Source organism: Tachyglossus aculeatus (assembly GCF_015852505.1).
Source record: "Tachyglossus aculeatus isolate mTacAcu1 chromosome 12 unlocalized genomic scaffold, mTacAcu1.pri SUPER_6_unloc_4, whole genome shotgun sequence".
Lineage (NCBI taxonomy): Eukaryota > Metazoa > Chordata > Mammalia > Monotremata > Tachyglossidae > Tachyglossus > Tachyglossus aculeatus.
The window spans coordinates 6,577,862-6,584,166 of record NW_024044831.1 but is presented as its reverse complement, the minus strand read 5'-3'; the positions used below and the strand labels follow the sequence as shown (position 1 = coordinate 6,584,166).

The 6,305-nt window shown below is 42.2% G+C and overlaps 1 pseudogene; it reads right to left on the bottom strand.

Annotated features, from left to right (window-relative positions):
- Positions 1 to 951: 951 nt before the first annotated feature.
- LOC119921695 lies at positions 952 to 5,300 on the bottom strand (annotated as a pseudogene).
- Between the last annotated feature and the right edge of the window lie 1,005 nt (positions 5,301 to 6,305).

Genomic DNA, 6,305 nt, shown 5'->3' with positions numbered 1-6,305 from the left:
TGTGCTCAGTGTGCAGAGCACTGTACTAAGCACTTGGAAGAGTAAACTTAACGGAGCTTGTAGAGACATTCCATGCCCATAAGGAGCTTGCAGTCTAGCGAGGGAGATAGAGATAAAAACAAATTACAGATACGTACCTAAATGCAGTGGGGTTGAGAGTGAGGTGAATAATGATTACAGAAGAAAGAGGGAGTAGAAGATAAGAATCCTCATTTTCCTCACAGCATGGTCTATTTTTATCCTGTGTTACTGCATTAGGCAGGGTGTGAATTCCCTCACTATTGTACAGCATAGAGAAATGGATCTACAACAGTCAATCAGTCAGTCAATCATATTTCTTGAATGCTTTCTGTGTGCAGAGCACTGTATTAAGCACTTAGAAGAGTACAATATAACAGTAAACAGACACATTTCCTGCCCACAATAAGCTTACAGTCTAGAGGGGACAGAATGTAGAAGTAACTAAGTGTAATATACTCACTATACTAAGTGCTTTGGAAGAATAGAGGAAAAAAAGAGGAAAAAGAGAGGGAGAAGTAAAAAGAGAGAGGAAAACAAAGAAAAGCATAACCCGAGGGATTCACAGAAAGACCCCTAGCACAGTTGTTTACAGTTGTTAATTGGTAATTACCTAAGAATTTCAATTTGAAATAGGCTCAACTTCATGCCCCCTAGTTCTCTTCCTTCTTGGGATTTTTCATCTGCAAAGCTTGAAGAAAGCAGCTACGCCTTTCCTTTGATTCAAGGCGCCATCATGTGGCCAATATGGATTATGCTGTATTCGCTCCTTGTATTTCACTACTGGCCAGTATGGTCATCTCCAAATGGATAGAATGTTCAGCACCGTTCCGCATAGACCTTAGTACCGCCCTGGATTTCACAAATGTCAATGAACCTTACAAGGATTCTGAATTACAAAATATTTAGAGAAATTCAATTGTAAAGCCCAAATTATCTTGTACTAGAATTTCTCCCGTAGGTGCTATGGGTGACCATCTCAAACAGATATAACTCCTAGTAAATAACAAAGTCATTTGCACCATTACAAGCAGCAAAACCTTGCCATCCGCATCGAGCTTATTATATTTCCTCATTTGTTTTCTGCCTATTGACTCGGATTCCTGTTTCTGCTGGTCCAACTCACTGGGTATTTAAAAACATATACACACTGGAAAATGACATGATTTCTAAATGAGCTTTTCAGTCCTAAGCGCCACTGTGGTCATGGTTTTTATTAGTGCAAGGCTGATAATTGCAAGGTGTGGGCTCAGTAGATACAGCAATCCAGTCAAAGGCACACGTCCACAAGCCCCAACTCCAAGCCTATCCTGGAAATCAGTAGATGGATGGGTGGTGCTTTTGGAGCACTTACTATGTGCAGAATACTGTACTAAGCACTAGAGTATAATACAACAGAATTGATTAGCATATTCCCTGCCCACAATGGAAACCTAGCAACACATGTCACCTTGACAGAACAATCCAGTCTCCAATCCCAGGCTTTCAGGACATATGTTTTACTCTATCCTAATCCTTGTCGACAACTTAATCAGTCAATCCATCAGTGGTATTTATTGAGTGTTTGCTGTGTGAAGAACACTGTCCTAAGTTCTTTAGAGAGGACAATATAATAGAATTGGTAGATACAATCCCTATTCTCATGGAGCTTACAATTTAGTGGAAACAAGGTCAAACCTTGATTTTACTGATGCAGTTCTCCCATGGTTCTTTTCTTATTTCCATGGCTGGTCTTTCTCAGTGTTCTCCTTCTGCATCTCAAGAGTGTAGAACTATGCTGTACACACAGTAAGCACTCAGTAAATACTCTTGAATGATTGACTCACAAACAATTGCACTATGGTCCCCCTGTCTCCCCTCCACAAGTCCAATAGATGGACTCCAAGTTTTCCAAAGCACCTTTTACGGGATTTAATATGAAGCTGAGAACACTTTTTGTTTGTTTAGTATCTGTTAAGCCCTTATTATGTGCCAGGCATTGTACTATGCTTTGGGGTAGATTACAAGAAGATCAGGGTGGACACAGTCCATGTCCCATATGGGGCTCATATAATTAATCCCCATTTTATAAATGAGGTAAATGAGGCACAAAGAAGTTAAGAGGCTTGTCCAAGATCACACAACAGATGAGTGGTGGAGCGGAGATTAGAACCCAGGTCCTTCTCACTCCTAAAACCTGTGCTCTATTCATTAGGCCACATAGCTTCTCGTTCTTGAACAGTGATAGTCACAAAGATCAACCTGTCGCAAACCCTGGAACAGTTAAAGCTTCTTCGGTGATAGTTAACCCACTTAGAAACAACTAATAATTTGAATCAAATAATTTAGTCCAGTCAAACTTCAGTTTTATCCTTCAAAGTTACCTATGAAATATCTGAAGTTGCATATTACTCACCAAAGTCGTTCTCTGGTACCCTCCCTGTCTGACTCCCACCACAATGTACATAGAAACGATAGGAACGTTCTTCTTAATTTTACTGTTTCTCAGTGTTGACCTTCATTCTCTTATACATCTGCCGCTAATCAACCACAACCTAATACCAACAGAGGGGCTTGACAGCCTAGATCCCTCAGGCACCAGAGGCATTTCTTGAGAGATGGAAAAGAAAACTTTGCTAATTATGTTGCCAGATCTGAATTTCTTGCTCTGGGACATTCCCACATCTCTCTTCAGGAATTTACTGTTATCTCTGAAGCTGCCTCCCACTCCTTCAGCTTCATATCCTGAGACACATTCTCTAAAGAACCTCAAGCTTCAGTGATTTGAGGTTCTATGAAAACTATGAAAATATTATCGTGATTTCTAGCAATTCTCTCTTGCAGCGTTTTTGTTTATGTGACTTTTTATGTAATTTGTTTATGTGACTTTGTGTTTATCTGACAATAGCAGGTAATAATAATTTTGCTACTCTCCCAAGTGTCAAGTACAGTACTCTGCACACACTAAGAACCTAGTAGATACTAAGAACTTAGTAGATACAATTGATTGAAGAATGTGGGAAGCGTATCACCTATTGGATAGGGTATGTACCTGGGAGTCAAAGGACCTGGATTCTAATTCAAAGTCTGCTACTTATATGCTGTGTGACCTTGGGCAAGTCACTCTGTCCCTCAGTTTCCTCATCCACAAAATGGAGATTAAACCCCACGCCTTCCTACTTAAACTATGAGTCCTTTGTGGACTGAGTCCAACCTAATTATTTTGTATCCTCCCCAGTGCTTAGAGCAGTGCTTGACAAATAGTAAGTGCTTAATAAGTACATTATTATTATTATTATTATTATCGTATTAAGAGGCCTGTTTCTGTTAGGACCTCTCTGGTATTTGTTAAGTTCTTACTGTGTTCCAGGCACTGCACCAAGGACAGGGGTAGATGCAAGCAGCGTGGCTCAGTGGAAGGATCCCGGGCTCTGGAGTCAGAGGTCATGGGTTCAAATCACGGCTCTGCCAATTGTCAGCTGTGTGACTTTGGGCGGGTCACTTAACTTCTCTGTGCCTCAGTTACCTCATCTGTAAAATGGGGATTAAGACTGTGAGCCCCCTGTGGGACAACCTGATCATCTTGTAACCTCCACAGTGCTTGGAACAGTGCTTTGCACATAGCAAGCACTTAATAAATACCATTATTATTATTATTACAAGGTAAACAGGTTGGTCATAGAGCTCACAGCCTAAGGATACTGGTCTGTACTGTCATTGAACTGCACTGCTACTGATAGATCTCTGCAATCAATCAATTAGTGGTATTTATTAAGCACTTACTGTGTGCACAGCACTGCATTACTAAACACTTGGGAGAGTGCAATACAACAGAGTTGGTAAACATGTTCCCTGCTCACAACGAGTTTACAGTCAATCAATCATATTTACTGAGTGTTTACTATGTACAGGGCTTTGTACTAAGTTCTTGGGAGAGTACAACACAACCATATAACAGGCACATTCCCTGCCCACAACAAGCTGACAGTCTAGAGAAGCAACGTGGCTTAGTGGAAAGAGTAGGGGCTTGGGAGTCAGAGGACGTGGGTTCTAATCCTGCCTCTCCCACTCGTCGTCTGTGTGACCTTGGGCAAGTAACTTAACTTCTCTGTACCTCAGTTACCTGTAAAATGGGGATTAAGACAGTGAACTCCATGTGGGACAACCTGATTACTTTGTATCTACCCCAGCGTTTAGAACAGTGTTTGGCACAGAGTGAGTACTTATCAAATATCATTATTGTTATTATTATTATTAGAGGTGGCGGTTTGCTACAAGCAGCAGTTAGGAAAGAACCTCAGCCACTGAGTATATTCAGAAGATTTCCTTCTGAGAGAAATGGCACAATCACAGCTCTCTTACTTACCTGTAGAGAACCATCTTCCTTTAAAAAGTCCAACAGAGGGAATCTTTCACCTCCTTGTTCTCAAGCTATAGATCAGGAGATTTAACATGGGTATGATGGCTGTGTAGAAGACAGACACCACTGTATTCATAGTCAATGAAAGGCTAACACCGCATCGAATGTAGATAACAAAGAGAGTACCGTACAAGATGGTGACAGTGGTCAGGTGGGAGGAACAGGTCAAGAAGGCTTTCCGTCTCCCGGCGGCAGAGTGAATCCTCAAGACGGCAATGAGGATGTAAACTTAAGAGACCAGGCTGGCCAAGCCACTACATACTCCTAAGGTGCCAGCCAAGATGAAAAGGAGCCACTTACTGGCATGGAGGTTGGCACAGGCTAGGGCTAAGAGTGGAGTGATATCGCAGAAATAGTGGTTGATGACATTTGGGCCGCAGAAGGGTAAGCGAAAGGTCGACATTGTGTGGGTCGTGATGCTCAGAAAGCCCAGCATGTAAGGTGCCATCACAAGCCGCACACAGACCTCTGGGAACATGAACACAATACAAAGCAGTGGGATTCGGTTTGCCACATATTGATGAAAGGCCATGGCAGAGAACAGGAAGCATTCAGCAGCCATAAAGAGGCTGAAGAACCACATCTGGGCTGCACATTGCAGGAACGAGATGGCTTTTTTCTCCTTGAAGAAGTCAGTCAACATCTTTGGGACACCAATGGAGGAGGAACAGGTGTCTGCAAAGGTCAGATGGCTGAGTAAAAAGGACATGGGGCTGTGAAGATGGAAATCTACTCTGATCAGTGTGATCATCCCCATGTTTCCTACCAAGGTGACAAGATAATAAAATAAAAGCATCATAAAAAAGATGATTTGCCATTGAGGCTGCTTTGTTAGGCCCAGAAAAATAAACTCTGCCATCCTGGTTTGATTCCCCTCAGCCATATAGCTGTAGCAATCTGTCTAGAGAAACAAAAAGACAGCTGCTGTTAATTTAGGAGTTAATGGAAATAAGCATGTTTGTAGATCTAGAATTAAATTTCTTTCCATTTCCTTTTTAAAAATCACACGGACCCTTTTCAGGAAATGAAAATACTGTATGCTAGAGATCCCAGATCATCTCAAATCACACTAAAGTATGGGTACACAATATTTTACTCAATTCGTTTGGTGGTAAATTGAGTATTAGTCTACATTTTCTTGTGGGATTTTCATTTCTTTTGTATTGGTCAAACCCCTGAATCACCATAGTTATTGCTTGTTTCTGCAGGGGGTCTCATGGGGCAGGGCAGTGGGCTGAACGTAGGTGAGACTTATGTCATAGGAAAGACAATTCTAAGATGGTGTCATTCTCCCAGACCCTGAGAGGAACTGGGTTAAAAGTATTTGGGGTGGTCAGTGGTTAATACAAAATCTCTCTTGAAATTTTACATTTTCTAACTACTCAATTTCATGTAGGAGCAAATTCCCATGTTATTGATTTATTGATTGGAACATATAGATTAATATTCTTTGATTTATTGAAGCAATATGACCTGATAAACTCCTCACCCTGGGCTTCAAGGCTCTCCATCACCTCGCCCCCTCCTACCTCACCTCCCTTCTGTCCTTCTACAGCCCAGCCCGCACCCTCCGCTCCTCCACCACTAATCTCCTCACCGTACCTCGTTTTCGCCTGTCCCGCCATCGACCCCCGGCCCACGTCATCCCCCGGGCCTGGAAAGCCCTCCCTCTGCCTATCCGCCAAGCTAGCTCTCTTCCTCCCTTCAAGACCCTACTGAGAGCTCACCTCCTCCAGGAGGCCTTCCCAGACTGAACCCCTTCCTTCCTCTCCCCCTCGTCTCCCTCTCCATCCCCCCCATCTTACCTCCTTCCCTTCCCCACAGCACCTGTATGTATGTATATATGTTTGTACATATTTATTACTCTATTTATTTATTTATTTATTTT